Source organism: Silene latifolia, chromosome Y (assembly GCF_048544455.1).
Source record: "Silene latifolia isolate original U9 population chromosome Y, ASM4854445v1, whole genome shotgun sequence".
Classification (NCBI taxonomy): Eukaryota; Viridiplantae; Streptophyta; class Magnoliopsida; order Caryophyllales; family Caryophyllaceae; genus Silene; species Silene latifolia.
In genome coordinates, this window is record NC_133538.1 from 382035164 (window position 1) to 382052609 (window position 17446).

General features: G+C 37.6%; 1 long non-coding RNA gene across 1 annotated transcript; it reads right to left on the reverse strand.

Moving 5' to 3' along the window:
* Positions 1-2504: 2504 nt before the first annotated feature.
* On the reverse strand, positions 2505-3405 carry LOC141634207 (uncharacterized). The gene is made up of 3 exons (XR_012538960.1): positions 3212-3405; positions 3020-3114; positions 2505-2572 (listed from the first exon to the last, which is right to left on the reverse strand). It is a non-coding gene; the product is annotated as an uncharacterized LOC141634207 (long non-coding RNA).
* Between the last annotated feature and the right edge of the window lie 14041 nt (positions 3406-17446).

The following is a 17446-nucleotide window of genomic DNA, read 5'->3' on the forward strand; positions in this document are numbered from 1 at the left end:
CTCCGTAATCTGCTGCTTGAACTTCACCTGCCACTTAAGCGCTCCAAAATTGTTTTCTGTGACAATGTTTCGGCCATGTATCTCTCGGGCAATCCAGTTCAACATCAGCGTACCAAACACGTGGAAATTGACATTCATTTTGTACGCGACAAAGTCAAAATTGGTGAATTACGGGTTCTACATGTACCATCCGAATATCAGTTTGCTGACATCTTCACCAAAGGTTTGCCCCGTCCTTTATTTGATCGGTTTCGTACCAGTTTATGCGTCCGGTCTCCTACCGCTCCAACTGCGGGGGTGTGTTAGTCAACGTATAATATGTAAATATTTAGTTGCCTAGATTCTCTCTGTTATTGGTTATACATATCCCATAATTCAAGGAATGTAATTAGCTCATACTGTTTGTATATCTCCTATATATTTCAATGAATGAGAACAACCCTAATCAAGGGATTGCATAATTAACAAAAATAAAACCACATTTTATAAAAAATATAAAAAAAACGCTGATTAGTCGTATAATAGTGTCATAGGTATGCATATGGTGATTTGAACAAGTTTAATGCTTAGTTTAGGATGCATGCAAAAGCTGGACATATCCACGAAGAGATAGTTCTTACCCGTTAATTTCATACGCAAACTTTGTACGCTAATCCACAAATCCAATTGCACTGACATAATTAGTCCTAGACAAAGAAGAAAAAAAACTCAAATATATAATATTTGGTCGGACTCACTTGGAGCTTAATTTTCGGTTACTTGTCGTTAGGAGCACCTAGACCAAAACAATATTTATAACTTCACAAAAAACTCTACTATTAGTAAAGAGGCAAGTAAAGGTCGGATCCCTATGGACGGGTATTGATGTATGATTTTCGATTGCAAGTAGCGGTGTCTAGGGGTGTCACGATTTGGGTTGAGATAAGAAGATAACTAAACTAAATAACAAGCAAGATGATTAAAATGAGATGTAAACAATTGATTAAAAGCACTAGGATGTCATGGGGTCATAGGGGATTCATGGGAATTGATCATACAAACATATTCGCAAATTATAAGCAAGCAATTATTTTTGTGATAGATCGAGTTGGTTTATATCTTACAATCACTACTCCAAAAAAAACATAGAGAACTGTTGAAATAGGCTTTAGAAAACACCCCATAGGCGTTCTCCAACTCAGAGTTCTCTAATTTATAGAGAACGGATGGGGAGGCGTTTTATATGTTAAAACATTAGAAAACGCCTGTAGAGGAAGGCGTTTTGTTTTTATGCGCTATAGAGAACCCTTACTAATGGGAGGTGTTATGTTTCCCCTACTTTAGAGAACGGTTATCAACGACAATAACTCTCTATCAAATATAATAGAGAACAGTCAAGACAGATCACAGGTCTTTAATTTTTTTTTAAAATAAATAAATTTTAGTATCATTTACCCAATAAATGCAATATACATATATAATATAAATTAACAAACACAAATCTTACCATTAAAACAAATTTTGAAAAAGTAGGCATTTTTATTACTTGGACAAATACACTGTATTAGTTATAACCATTAAAGACACCCTTCTCTACATACGAAAATATATACTCTATACCAGCGTCTATTTACAAATGAAACAAGAAGGAACAACTATGCCATTAGCTCCATTTGAAGCACCCCTGGTACAATGCTTCACTTTCTCGAGCTAAAGCATCATTTGAACTCTTGAGCTCTGTTGCGTGTCCTTTTTTATTCCCTAAAACATGGCTTCAGGTCTGTGGAGAACACTGCAACCTGCAACCATACCTCTGCATGCATAGCTGATAATTGTAATGAGGCAAAAACAAGGGCATCATGATGCCACTTACTTGGAAACAACTAACTATAATGTCGTGACTCGTGAGCTAAATAGATAGTTATAAGGTGTACTGATTCTTGATCAGAAGCAAAATACACAAGTTGTAACCAGGCATAGTATATGGTTCTCAAATTAAATTTACCAAGGCGAGCTCGCCAGTCGCCACACTAATGTGTCAAAGTTTATAAAATACCTTAGCTTGGCAGTACAAAATCAAATTCAACTGACTTCAGCAACAATATAGTCAACGGATTTTTCCAAGAGCTTACAATTATATTGCTTGATATCAAAGGATGCTTGGCTTGGCAGTACATCCTTCAAGTTACTGAAAAAGAAACAGAATGTTACGTCGATGATTCTAGTTGTGACATCCGAGGCTTCTGAAGCTGTTAAAAATTAGAGTGACAAACATGAAAAATAGAAATGACTTTTACAAAATAGAAGCACTTGGCCAACTCTGTCATAGAATGCAACAATCACCCCATACTTTTGCGGATTGTGTTGACATCTAAACATACCAAAGCAATCAACGATGAAAAAGGTCGCACTACAACAGACTTTGACATCTTTTGAACAAGAGTAATACAAACAAATCACCACATACTTGTTATAGATTAGGGCTAATACTATAAATCAACTCATACTTGTAATAAATTGGGTACATTGACATAATTGCCATCAGATCTTGCAACTTCCATGATCAATCACCGATTCTTATTTTTTAACCTACCTGGGTTCAAACCATAATCGCTCTTAGCAAATTATATAATCTTTGAGTTATACACCATTGAGTCTTTGGATCAATATGAACTACACATTCAGGAGGGGTAAAAGGCAGAAGAAAAAATAGATAGAAAATTGAATAAGATCCGTTTCAATCAATAAGCAAGAGTTGAAAGAAAACCATACAGCCAGTATGAAAAATTACACAACAATCATCAGCGAATATCACACCTCCTATTCATCAATTACAAAAAAATTATATCTAGGTAATAGCTAACATAATCATAGGAGACAAATAGTCTGGATGCCTTAATTAATATAAAACGAAAATTAACATATACGAAGTAAGATCTATTAAAAACGCCAAATTTCATCATATATACGGATTACTCAAGAGAGAATATGAATACCAATAGAATTGAATTCAAGGGGTATGAAAGAATAAAACAATTACCAATTCTATCAATTTTCGTTGACTTGCACTTTGGTGTTATAATCCCCAATTTCTAGGGTTTATCACAATAAGGACCTCATAATAGCAATACCAACCTGAAATTATCAAAGAAACAATTAAGTTTCTCTATTTATCAGCGCAATTTAAACAGAAAATAAAAAAATCCCTAAATTGGAATCTGGTTTGCAAAACCTAGAAATTTTGAATCAGATGAAGATGCGGAAAGCAGTGATGCACGGTGCTGATGCGTCCGACGAAGTAAGTCGGTTGGCAGCAGGTCTCAACCGAAGGTGGGTATGGATGGTTTGTGAGAGTGAGGGAGATTAGAGAAATGAAAGAATAAAATTATGCAGTAAAAAGAAATGGAGTTTGTAAAAGGTAATATTGTGGTTTTTAGTTTTACTTTTTTTTCAACTTATAAATTTGAGTACTTTAGAAATTTTTTGAGAGTGGCGGCCTGGCGGGTGAAAAAATAGGCTTTTCATTATATTTTTATATTTAAATTTGAAATTTTAGTTTAAGAAAATTGCAGAGAACGGGTAAAATAAGAGGTGTTCTCTATTCTTCTTTTTACATAACGCCTATTAGGAAAAAGCGTTCTCTTTATTTCTAGAGAACGGTTATTTTATTTGATCGTTCTCTATTATGCGTTACTTATTCATCTTTTTGTAGTAGTGAACCCTAGGAAGGTTTGGGTCCCGGAGCCCAATCGATTAGATTGTACAACACCTACAAGTCGACTTAATCCTCCCTACTCAACTATATGCATGGTCTAATGAGACTCGAGTTGGTTTATGTCTTACAAGCCTCATTGAAAAGATAAGTAATGGGTAAAAAATGCAAGGATTCATAGGCTCGCATTTCATCAAACATAACATGTGCATAAGTTGAGATCACAACAAGCAAGCAAATAAATTATGAAAACATATTAAATTAAGCATGAATCATCCCCCATGTTGGTTTCCCCTAATTACCCATTAACCCTAGTTAAGGAAACTACTCAACTCATTATCAAGTTTAACATGTTAACAAGGTTGTCAATCATATTAACAAAGCAAAACATGATGAATAAATGAAGATGATTAACAATAATTAAAAAGGGATTAAAAGAATTATACCTAATAATGATTCCAAAATAAAGCAAAGAATAATAGAAGTACTTGATGAATGATTGGAAGGTTTTCAATCTCCCAATAATAACCCAAATAATCTTCAATTACCCAAAATAAAAGATGAACAAAAGCGAAATTAAGGAAATGAGATTTGTATTAAGACTTAATTAGAAGTTGATTACAAGATTAAGAAGAGATTAGAATGATATAAACTACACTAAAGATTGATAAGAAGAACATGATTAATTTAATTAGACTAATGGGGTATTTATAGTGGGGATTAGGTACACAAATTAGGGTTTACTAAGGGCTTAAATGACGATTAAGTCCTTGAGGAATCGCTCCTCTCAGAAAAAGATGTGGGTCTCCTTTTTGCCGGTCTTTCAAAAATATGCGCATCTCTCATGGAGCAAGAAGAGGACGTGTGGGTCTGTAACACAATCGGAGCGTCCAAGGGTCGGGACGAACGGATTCTGGGGTGGCTGGACGAGCGGATTTCTGGCTTGGACGAGCGTCCTGGGAGGCTTCTGGACGGGCGTCCCTATGGCAAAGACGCTCGGATTCTTGCAGTCTTGGACGGGCGTCCTGCCTGGTTGGACGAGCGGATCTCGTCCCAGCCTTCCTTTTCTTCTTTTCTTCCTCTCTTCTTCCAATAATCCTCCGGGATTTTGTCGGGGATGCAAGGATTTCTTCATCATTGCCCATCTACTATAATATGTACAAAGGCCTTCTAATCTTGTCTTCTCTTTGATGCTTGGTCATTAGATTCGATCAATTTAGCTCTATTTAGCCATCAAAATGTAAGGTTTGCACTCCTCTCCTACCAAGGAAACAAAACCTCAAAGAATATGCAAAACAAAGGACTAAAGATAGTAAATGACCCAAATATGCACTAAAAAGCATAGGAACGAGGCTAATTCGGGGACTAAATATGCTCAAATAATGGTCACATCAAATATCCCCAAACCAAACTTTTGCTCGTCCCGAGTAAAGAGGTGACAAAACTAGGACCCTTATTTAAACTATCCTACTAATATAGCCGACATGAGACAATTAGCGGGTCTCACTCTTCAACTCACAACAAGACAACCATGAGGTAGGATGCCTTCTTGCAAGGCAAGGTGGGTCTTGCCAAAATGGCGACACATCCAAACATTAAAGCACATAAAATCAATTAATGGATGCATCTACAAAAAGAATAGCCACTTTCCTCGTCTAAGTGGCGGAAATTATCTACAAGGGAAGCAATTCAAGTGTACACACTCATTCATAGATGCAATTTCTTCAAACTACTAAGCCTAGGAGGATACCAATAAATCACCTCCAAGTTGTGTCAAGCTAGGGTACCTTTGTCCTCAATTGTTAAATGCTTTTGTCAAGAATAGACTCCCTATTGCATTAGAAACACTGGAGGATCGCGGAATTCCCTCTCTTGCCTAGACAAGAAGAAGGGTCGTCCCCTCTCTACCATGCACAAAAGTGGATACGATGGATAAAGGGATCAATAGAATTTGAGTTTCATTTGGGAGTTTGCTTTTGTTGTTTGTTTTTCCCCCCAATTTCTTGTGGCATTTGACATTTGAGAACATTTTCTTTTTGCCATTTCTTTGATGTTTGACATTTCAATACTTGACAACTTTCAACTTTTGCATTTTCTTTGGAACATTTTCAAAATCACCCCAATTAGTAACGAGGGTGCCTTATATTAGAAGCATAGGAGTTTTCATTTTTGTTACTCCTCTTTTCTTTTGATGCATTTTGCAAACTTTTTCTTTTCTTTTTTTTTTTCATTTCTTGAACTCAAATTTTTGAACAATTTCTTTTTGTGCCCATTCCCTTTGATGACAAAATGTATGGTATAACATGGATGAATGATGGTTGCATGGTTTCAAGGGTCACCTTGGAATAAACGGTAGCCAAGGAGTTTTCACACCACAAAGTACTCTTGACTAGGCCTTAATCCTTGGGTCAAAGGATACTAGTATGACACATCCTAGGGTGTTTTACAAGTATTTTAACAAGCAAAGTCTTAAGAAGAAAAAGCATCTACTAGGGCCTATATACACTTGTCAAGCTTCCCAAGTAGACGGTTTCACAAAATTTTTCTAACATGCAAACTACATGCCATGATGCAACAAACATTTATACATCCTAATGCATGTGCTTCTACCAACTAGTATGACAAATAATCTAAATGCAATCCTAAATTCACATTGTTTTTACCGCATCAATTAAAATAAAACCACATATTCATTAACATAAAGAGGAAAAAGGAGATTGGAAAGATCATACCATGCGGTTTTCAATATCCTCATGTCTCGGATATGGCGTAGTCGATCAATGTGAACAAGGGTGAACAAACACAATATATACAACAATATATACAAGACTACACTAAAAAGGAAATGAACATGTTTTTTATTTTTTCAATTTTTCAATTTTTTTAGATTTTTCGAAATTTTTTGATTTTTTTGGATTTTGAATAAAAGTCAAGTTAGAATTTCTCATCCCCACACTAGTATGGGCATTGTCCTCAATGGCCAATACGATAGGAAATTATGCAAGCATGATGCATGATTTCTAAACTAAATGCAAACTATACTAAACTACACAACATGATGCATGTGTTTTTGTTATGGCGAAGAGCGTAATTTAAATTAGCTCCCGATGCATATGCATGGACTTCCCCAAACCAAAATAGACATTATTTCTAATGCCTTGAATTTCGGGGTAGTTCATGCACATGGAATGCAATGCATGAAACTAAGGCTTGTCATTTTGGATTTTACAAGTTGGGAACAATAAAAAGAACACCTTAATGAAGTCAAGGTGTTAGTCCTCCATGTTGCTAGGACTCCACAAACAAATGATCAAGATAAAATAAAGAAAACAAAAGAAGTAGACAAACCATAAGAGGGGTGAAAGAATGTAGGAGCCTCCAAGGTTTGCTAATCCTCCATCATATCATCATTATCATCATCTTCCTCCATAGATGTGGAATCATCTCCACTCCCACTTTCACTTCCTTGCTCTTCCTCACTTTCTTCTTCCTCTTCTTCATCAATGAAAAGAGGAGCAAAAATCGACTCCTATGCTTCAATAAAAGTGACCTCGCTACAAAATGGGGTTACTTTGAAAAATGTTCAAAAATGTAAAGATTGAAAAATTTGCCAAAGTATCAAAATGCCAAATATCAAAAATGGCAAAGAAATGTTCTCAAAAGACTAATGCCACAAGAAATTGGGGGCGGGGGAAGAGGGGGCAAATCAAAAGCAAACAACCATATTGTAAAGCTCAAAAACATCTTGATCCCTTTTTCCATTGATCTCATTTTTTGTTGCATGGTAGTAGGGGGACGACCCTTCTTCAAGTCTAGGCAAGAGGGGGAATTCCGCGATCCTACAGTGTTTCTAACACCATGGGGAGTCTACTCTTGACGAAAGCATTTAGCGACTGTGGATGAAAGTACCCTAGTTTAACACAACTTGGAGGTGATTTGTTGGTATCCTTTTAGACTTAGTAGCTTAGAGAAATGATATCTACAATAGAATGTGTACCCTTAGATTACTTCCCCTTTAGAGGATTTCCGCCACTTAGATGAGGAAAGTGGCTATTGTTTTTGTAGATGCATTCCTTACTTGATCTTGTGTGCTTAAATGATAGGATGCAACGCAATTTTGACAAGCCCCACCTTGCCTTGCAAGAAGACATCTTACCTCATGGATGTCTTGTTGTGAGTTGAAGGGGCGGAGTGAGACCCGCTAATTGTCTCACATCGACTAGTTATTAATAAGGGTCATAGTTTTAGTCACCTCTTTACTCGAGACGAGCAAAGTTTGGTTTGGGGATATTTGATGTGGCTCATATTTGCGCACATTTAGTCCCCTAACTAGCCTTGTTTCCATGCTTTCTAGTACTTATTAGGGTCATTTCTATCTTATATTCCCTATTTTACACATTCTATGAGGTTTTAGTGCCCTTTGTAGGGGAGGATGCTAAGCCTTGCGCATATGGAAGCATAAGTGGAGCTAAATTGATCGCACCTAACGACCAAGCAACAAAGAGGATGCTAATACTAAAGGCCTAAGTTAACAAACCAAATAAAATGGGCAATGATGAAGACCCCCACGGCTCCTCAATGATCCCCACGGATCTTAGGGCAGTCAAGAAAAAGAGAAGCCAAGCTGTGCAACAATCCGGGTGTCCTGACCTCAAGTCGGGCGACCCAAGGCTAAATCCGGGCGTCCTGAGCCTGGGATGGGCGAATCCTCAAGCAGCACGAGCGTCCAACATAAGCAGGTCGTGGGACTCCTCATGGGACTTGCAAGGCGTTAATCTTCTTCTTAGGGACTTAATCGTCATTTAAGCCCTTAGTTACCCTAATACTTGTACTTAGTATAAATACTACATTGTATTAGGAAATCACTACCAAGTCATTAGATTAGATTAGAAATCAATTAGCTTAATAACATCTTAATCCTTTCCTAATTATTGTTCAAGAACTTTAGATCTAGTTGGGTAATTCGAAGATTATATTGGGAATTATTGAAGAATTTACAACTCTTCATCATCAATCAAGTTTTCTTCTATTATTCTTTGCATTCTATTTTGATCATCCAAAGTTGGTATCATTTCTTTACTCTTTGTTTAATCTTTGTTTAGTATCTTACTCTTCTATCATGTTCAAGTTTGTTAATATGTTTGACATCATTATTAGCATGCTTTCTATGATCATGAGTGAGTAGTCCCTTAGCTAGGGTTAATGGGGGATTAGGGGAACTAAAACATAGGGGTAGATCCATACTTAATCTAATATGTTTTCATAAAGAATGCTTGCTTGTTGTAGTTTTGACTTATGCACATGTTATGCTTGATGAATTGCTTGATTGGCAACCTTGCATGAATCTCGTATCCATTCAACAAGACTTCTAAGATATAAACTAACTCAAGGCTTGTTAGACCATGCATATAGTTGAATGGGAAGAAACTAAGTCGACTTGTAGGTGTTGTACAGTCTTGACCGACTCGGCTCCGGGACCCAAATCTTTCTAGGAATTGTAAGATATAAACTAACTCAATTCCATTACAACAATAACTTGCTTGCATCTATGCAAACATGTTTGTATGATCATCACCATGAATCCCCTATGAACCCATGACATCCTAGTGCCTTTCATCAATTGTTTGCATTCCTTTTTACTTTAGCTTGCTTGCTTGTTTCCTTTCATTTTAGTAGTTTAGATAACCATCTCAACCCAAACTAAATTGTGACACCCCAAGACTTAGCTACTTGCAAATCGGTAACTTAAGTCAATACCTGTTCTTTGGGATCCGACCTTTACTTGCCACTCTACTAAGAGTAGTTAGTTGAGTTTATAAATATTATTTTGATCGGTTAGCTTAGAAGACAAAGTTCTAAACCGCATCAGTATACTCCCAATCACCACCGTATATCTGCCTCGAAACTCGTTTTTCTTATTTTTCGACTCGTTAAGTAACAATTTATGCAAAATTCCCAGATTACCTTTTTGGATTACGCCCATGCAACATCTCCCTCCCATAATCCCTTATTTCCCCAATTAATTCCTAAATCATCACCTCTATTCCTCGGTACTCTCCTCCTTCACGCCAATTCAGTAAAAAGAACCGGAACCCAAGTGTGAAATCAACACCCCATGTCGCACCATTTTTGCACCAGTTGCTACCCCACCACCGTAACTTTTATGCAACTACTAAGGGGACCCCAACAGCAACCCAATGCACGACTTGCTTTGCCTTTCCTCAAGTCTCCCCGACCCCTACAGCCAAGTCTCGAGGCTCCTCCAGCGTACCCAAAAATCAGATACCACCAAAGAAGCCCACCAATAGAGCGCAGACCCACCGGGCATTACCAACAGCAACAACGCTTGAGACCAGTCACGCTGCCATGTTCGAGTTCCATGGCTCGACCTCCGCAAATCTTCAACACGATTGGTTTTTCGTGGTAAATTAATCGACTGAATTTGGGTTAGTGATTGAGGGATTGAGTTATTTAGGGAGTGATACCATAGATAATCGATTGAATTTAGGGAAGAAAGATAAGAAATTTGGGGATTTAGGGTTAGGTTTGAGTGTGTTTATTGATAATCAATTGAACGGAGTAATGAAGTAATCAGTGGGTATATTGAGTGCGTTCTAGTAATTCGGCAAGGATAGTCTTGGTATTTCACATAAATCGTTACTTAACAAGTCGGGAAATAAGAAAAACGAGTTTCAGGACAAATATTCGGTGGTGATTAGGGAGTATACATGTAATACCACGGTTTTCTGAGTCCTGTTACTCGGCCAAATAGGGCTAACTCGACCGAGTAAGGTGTTGTGTGTTTTCTGGTCAGGCTACTGTCCAGGAACACTCAACCGAGTAAGGGGTACTCGGCCGAGTACTCTTGATACTCGACCGAGTATCCGGTCTGACGGGAATTATTTTTGCGGTTTGGTTAAGGATGATTAAAGTTATAAATCGTGTTTTAACAGTTTTACTTTTCATTTTACCAAAAACCTAATTACTTTCTACATTCTCTAATCATCCTCAATCACTCCCAAGGCTTTGATCGTTCGCGAGTCTTTGTTCATATCTCTCTCTCTCTCTCTCTCTCTCTCTCTCTCTCTCTCTCGCGTCAGTTGTATCGGTAAGTCACTAGTTCCATACCTTTTGTTTAGAGTTGTCTTTTAGGGTTTTACCCTAATGTTGGGATTAGGGAAAGGGGTGATTTCATGTTTGTGATTGGATTGTTGTGGTTATTGTTAGGTGAAGGACTTGTAGAAGAGCGTTTCTAGCTTCTGCTGTAGACTCGTATTCGGATCAGTGCTAAAGTAGGGTTTTCCTACTCAGTTGTCTGTTTAATTGATTTAAGATGATTATGATTGTATTGGCATGATTAGTATCGTTGTTGGCTTGTCTTTCTTAATTGTGGGAATTATGGTGGATTGGAGATATTGGTGAGGTGCGTCCTCGGCTGAGTGGAATCATTTTCGGGAATGGCTTCACGCCCTTGATTTGCCCCTTGTGGTTTCCGTCACAAAGGGAGATGTGCACATTAATGGACATGGGTTGTTGCTCGTTGCGATGAGCGGGGCTTAGGACGGCAAGGCTGCGGTCCCCCCCCTGGCGGTGTGGATTATCTATTATGGGAGGAGGTAATATCTGGCAGGACTAAACACTTGAGTGTGTAGTCGGAGATGAGGCATGATTGGAATTTGGAGGATGGTTGTATAGTGATTGTCATGGTTGTTTCTTCTGTATTGCTTATCTTGATTATTCAGTGAACTGGCCCTGTTGTTGTTTTGTAAAACTATGGTGATCCATTCGGGGATGGTGAGCAGATTATGACAGGTGATGGTTACCTTTAGCTGCGGGGACGAGGATGGGAAGGCATCACTTTGAGTCTAGCTTCCACTGTTACGAGTTTTGATGTTTTGGATTTTTATGTATTGAGATTCATAAACTTTAGTTTTGGTATTCTTTGAGACGTTGTAATCGCTAAACGTTATACTTTAGTAAATGTTTCTGAATGGTTACTTTTGATATACTAACCTCGGGCAACCGAGATGGTAGCAGCTTCACATGTTAGGGTGGTCCTTGGTAAAGAACCTTGGTATGTGGGGGTGTTACAAAGTGGTATCAGAGCGACGATTTTGGAACCTAAAACCAATTAACCAAATGAACATAGGGAGTCTAATTAAAATGACGGGTAAGAGTTGTTTGGAGCTACCGCAAAGGCTTAGGAGACGTCCCGAAGTCGCATTTAGGCCCTTACAACTTTGAGCCGGTCAACATGGGGGTGTCTTGGGAATCATTGTGTGTGAAATAATCTGTGTTGTATCTATACATGTGGTTCTTGTGAAGTTGTTAGATGAAATAAGAAAGTGATTGCGTATCTTGAGCTTGGTAGTAGTTGAGCATGATATATATGTTATTACTTGGCTTTTTAAGGGTAGTAACATGTTAGGATATAGTATATGCATGTTTAAGTATGTTTTCCGTAGTAGTTAGCTCGTTTTTGGCATGATTCGGCCGAGCAGGGCGGGTACTCGACCGAGTAGGGGATACTCAGCCGATTAACCAAGCACTCAACCGAGTGTTAGTTTGTGTGTACCAGGCAGTAGCTACAGGTTGTGATCACTCGGCCGAGTAAGAGGGGTACTCGACCGAGTGAGGCATACTCAACTGAGTACCATGTATACTCGACCGAGTACCATGTATACTCGAGCGAGTATGTTTTATGTGATTTGGAGGTCGGCTACTGGAGTAGGATACTTGGCCGAGTAGTCTCAGTACTCGACCGAGTATTTCACAGTACTCGGCCGAGTACTTCTTTGGCGGATGGTTTGTTTATTTGGAGTCGTAGGCTATGTGCTTACGTTTTCTTTGTTATATTAACTCAAAATGCCGCCAAAGAGGTCAGTTTTATACATCCAAGCTACTGAGATGACGCTAGATGAGGTTGCCAGAATGATTGAGCAGCAAGATGCGCTCATGGAGGCACTCAAGAACGTAGGTAAGGGAAGTGAGAAGCCTATTGATGCCTCTCACCTAAGTACCTTCATTTCTCGCTTCCACCCCTCTACTTATGAGGGCACCGGTGAGCCAAAACTGCTCGATAATTGGCACCATGAGATGGAGAGTTTGCTAGAGGTTGTGAAGTGTCCGGCAGATATGATGGTAGATTAGGCTGTGTTCTACCTGAAGGATGAGGCTTGATTATGGTGGCAGAATGTGAGGGAGGATGCTAGGGAAAACTACAGAGACCTGGGGCACGATGTTATCCCTTGGGCAGGCTTCAAGAGCGCTATGAGGGAACACTTTGTGCCATAGCACATCCATCATAAGCTGAGGGCTGAGTTCGATTCCTTCACCATGGCTGATGATATGACTGTTACGGAGTACTATCATCGGTTTATAGAGTTGTCACGGTACACAGAGGATATGCATATGGGTCAACGGTGTTTGGCTCTTCGCTTTAAAAAGGGTTTGGCACCAAAGATCATGGATAGACTACCAGCTGGGGTACTCACATATCTGAAAGAGGTATATGCACGAGCAGGGCATGTTGAGAGGTTAGTGGACCTAGCCAAGAAGGCTAAGGAAAGGAATGCTGAGAAAAGGAAGGCGGAAAGTGAGAGTGGCAACCAGTCGGGCCACAAGAAAGGCAATCATAATCAGGTTAGGACCTTTTCTGGACAATCTGGTTATGCAGTGGGATCTTGAGCTTCGGGGAGAGGAGACGGCCGGAGTACTAGTGATAACTCCAACCTTACCTGCTTCAACTGTGGCGGAGTGTGTCATAAAAGGCATGAGTGCACCAGTGCTAGAGGAGGAGGAGGAGGCTTTCCGGGAACTTATCAGGGGAACTTTTCTCAGGCTCCAAGCCAAAGCTTTGCAAGCAACATGCCATCTGGGTCGTGGGGTAATCGCGGAGGGCAGAACAACAACAATGGCGGCTACAACCGCGATAATGGAGGGTCATATCAGCGTCCGAACAACAGTGTTACGCAAAATTCGGCAGCCAAGCCGACTACCACGGTCCAGGGTGGAGGTTAGAAAAGTAGTGGGAAGCTCTTTATGATGGGCAAGCAGGAAGCAGAGAATGACGCTCACGTGGTTACCGGTACCTTTCTTGTTCATAATACGCCATCTTTTGTTCTGTTTGATTCGGGGGCAACCCACTCTTTTGTGTCTAGGAGTCATGCCTTAGCTATGCTTTTGGGAGAACATGAACTGGTGAAAGATAATGTGTTTATACCTTCGGGAGAGTCAGTGTCATGTTCTAAGTTGTACAGGGATATGTCCATGTTGGTGGGGGAAGTAGACTTACCGGTCAACTTGTTAGAGTTTCCTATGGATGGGTTTGAGGTATCGTCGGGATGGACTGGTTGGGCAAGTATGATGCTAAGATAGATTGTCGACAAAAGAAAGTATCTTTAAAGGGGCCTAAAGGAGTCAAGGTATCATATAGGGGGTTCGTAGTAAGACCAAAGCTTAAGTTTATCGCGGTAATGACTCTAAAGTCATGTTTGAGGAAGAAGTGTCCTTTAATCCTTTGTCATTTGAGGGATATGCGGGTAGAGGAACCGTCGGCGTCGGACATACCTGTGGTTGGGGAGCTTGCTGACGTTTTTCTACATGAGATAACGGGGTTACCTCCTAAGAGAGATATCGACTTTAATGTTGAGCTCAAACCGGGGACGGGACCTATATCTAAAGCACCGTATCGAATGGGGCCAAAAGAGTTGGAAGAGTTGAAGAAGCAGCTGAATGACTTGTTAGACAAAGGGTACATTTGGCCTAGTGTGTCACCTTGGGGAGCACCAATGTTGTTTGTGAAAAAGAAAGACGGGAGTATGAGGTTATGCATCGACTATAGGGAGCTGAATCATGTCATGGTGAAGATGTTGGAGCTTGTGTCCTCCACAGTTAGTGTGATAACATATGTAAATCTCTTATAGGTTCACAAGGGTATACTTAGTATTTTATCAGTTGATTAACATTTACTTAATAACGGTTGGCTTGCTAGAAGTTTGACGTTATTATCATACTGATGGCGGTGATCAACTGGTCCCTAAAAGTCACACCTAAAGGATGTGTTTGAGAGATGTGATTATATGAAAATATAATCACATTGATGCCTTATATGACTAAAAGGTTAGTCCATGTATTTGACTAAAAGGTTAGTCAATGTGATGATGAGTCGATTATTTAATACAATTAAATAATATCAGCTGAGACGAATTAGTTGTTAATTCGTAAATTGAATATAAACAGTTATATTTAATTAATGTATATAATGTTAGCTTAAACGAATTAAGATGTTAATTCGTAATTAAACGTAACCAGTAATATTTAATTAGCAAATTATAAATATGCGATATTTATAGTTAATGTATATATTATAGGAAATTGTCATAAAAATGTTGACATACCGGTATTAATAAATCGATCACAAACTGTTGTGTGTGGACTTATTAAATACGTGACGACATAAATGACAGTTGATAAAATATACACATTTTATACATTACAAAACCAACCGAAAATAAGGAGATTTTTCTCCTTATTTGGGATTCACGGTTTTGAGGAAAAAGAGAAAAGAATATATCTTCCCTATTCCACCTCTTATTTTTCGGTTATATTAGGAGTGAGAGGGAATCATTTTTACTTACTCTTTTGACCTAATTCTCACATCACACAAAGACCTAAAAAAATTAGAAATTAGGGTTCATCTTTTCTAGCAAAAGAGAGGCATTTCTCAAAGCATTTTGGGTGCAACAATTAGGAGAATATCGATTTCGATATTGTTCTTAGCCCAAATTGCTAGGACCAAAGGTTAATTCTAAATCTCTATTCTCTTGTTTATGCAATTCGTTTATGACTAGTAATTTCATAATTATAATTTCATTATAATCCGAAATTTTCTTGATGAAATATACCGATATTTCCTACAAGTGGTATCAGAGCATAGGCCACGAAATTATTTTATATGATTTTCATAAATGGATTTAAACAAAAAGATTTTTGAAAAAAAAAAAAAATCGGCCGTGAGTTTTTTTTTTTTTTTTTTTTTTTTTTGAGAGCAAAAATTTTTTTCCCGAGATGATTTTTGTTTTTGTTTTTGATGTTTTTGTTCCATTTGATTTATTCATATTGTTGTTTTAATTTGTTAAGATGATAATATGATAAATTTGTAGATGTTTTGATTTAATAAAAATTAAATTGAAATGTAAATGGAATGTAAATGGAATTGGTTTGATTAATGATGAATATTTGTTTTTGCTATATAGTTTTTGGCACACATGATGTTAAATTGTTGTTTAAGGATCATGATTCATTAATTTGAATGTTGATGATTATGCCAATCTTGTTCTACTAGCAACTTTAAACAAATTTGTTCATCTAAATGTTTTTTCTTTCGATAAGAAAAAAAAAACTATTTTTTTTCGAATTATTGGGCTGTCAGCCGAGAGCTTTAAAAAAAAGGGGGGGGGCTGTTTTTTTTTTTAATTCAAATAGAGCTTTAGCAAAAAAAAAACTTTTTTTTTACGATTTTTAGGGCTAAATGCCGAAAGTTTTTTTTTTTTAAAAAAAAGGGGCTGTTTTCGTTTTTAATTCAGCCGAGAGTTTTAGCAGGAAAAAAAACTGTTTTTTTTTTTTACGATTTTTAGGGCTAAATGCCGAAAGAGAAAAAAAAAACAGTTTTTTGTTTTTGGGATGATTACCGAGAGCTATTAATAAAAAAAAATTGTTTATTTTTGGCCAATAATCTTTATACATTATTTATAATGTATGATTGTTTGTTGTGAAAAAGTTCACAAATTAAAGATACCCAATTATTTTAAAGAGGTTTAATATAATGTTGGATTAATTCATATCACTAGCTAATGTGAATTAAGATTGGAATTATTGTGAGTTGAGGAATTGTCACTTAATTTTGATAATTATAAAATAGGTGGTTTGGATAAATTACTCTACATAATTAAGGAATTATGTCTTGAATGGTTAATTTATAGTTGATGCATTTTTATTTAGTTGTATGAATCGATTGAATGGTTTATTTACGGTTTTTTGCAATCGGTTGTAATTTGTATTACCTAGTGTGGCCTTAGTTAATTATGTTTTCGTAATGATGGAAACATAATTTTAATGTAATTTTGAGATCTCGTATCTCCTTTGGTTTTCTTTAGTATTATGGTTTTGAAATTAGAATGTAAATAGGTTTATTTTGTAATTTATTAATTGTAATTTTGAGAAGACTAAAGATGGAGATTGGATTGCTCACTCCCGCTACATGGACCAAGATGGAACATCAAGACAAGCTTCTCGGGTCCTAGGAAGGATTCCAAAGTTGTATTTATGTTCATTTTGGTAGATAGGCCAGACTAGGACTTTATTTTGTTTTACGTTTTTCCATTCTTATTTCTTTTCTTCGCTTCATAGTTAGTGCATCATATTCCGCCTAAACCAAACCACCTACTTAAATGCATGAAAATTGACTCATATAGTTTGATATTAGTCATCATGGACATAAAGATGTCACACAATTTTAAGCCATCATCTTAGTTTATTCATTCTCGCATGCTAGATATTAGTTCACTTAAAATGAATTAAAATAAAGTTGATGGGATCTTCCTCTAAAACTGAAATTGAGACTAGTCTTTATAAGGCCAAACAACTATGAATCCCTTCTTCGTCGGTAGGCATATAGGACCTTACTCTCCATGTGACCCCTTCTACGTTGGGTAAGTAGTTTGTGTTGACTTATTTTACCTCAACATTATAATC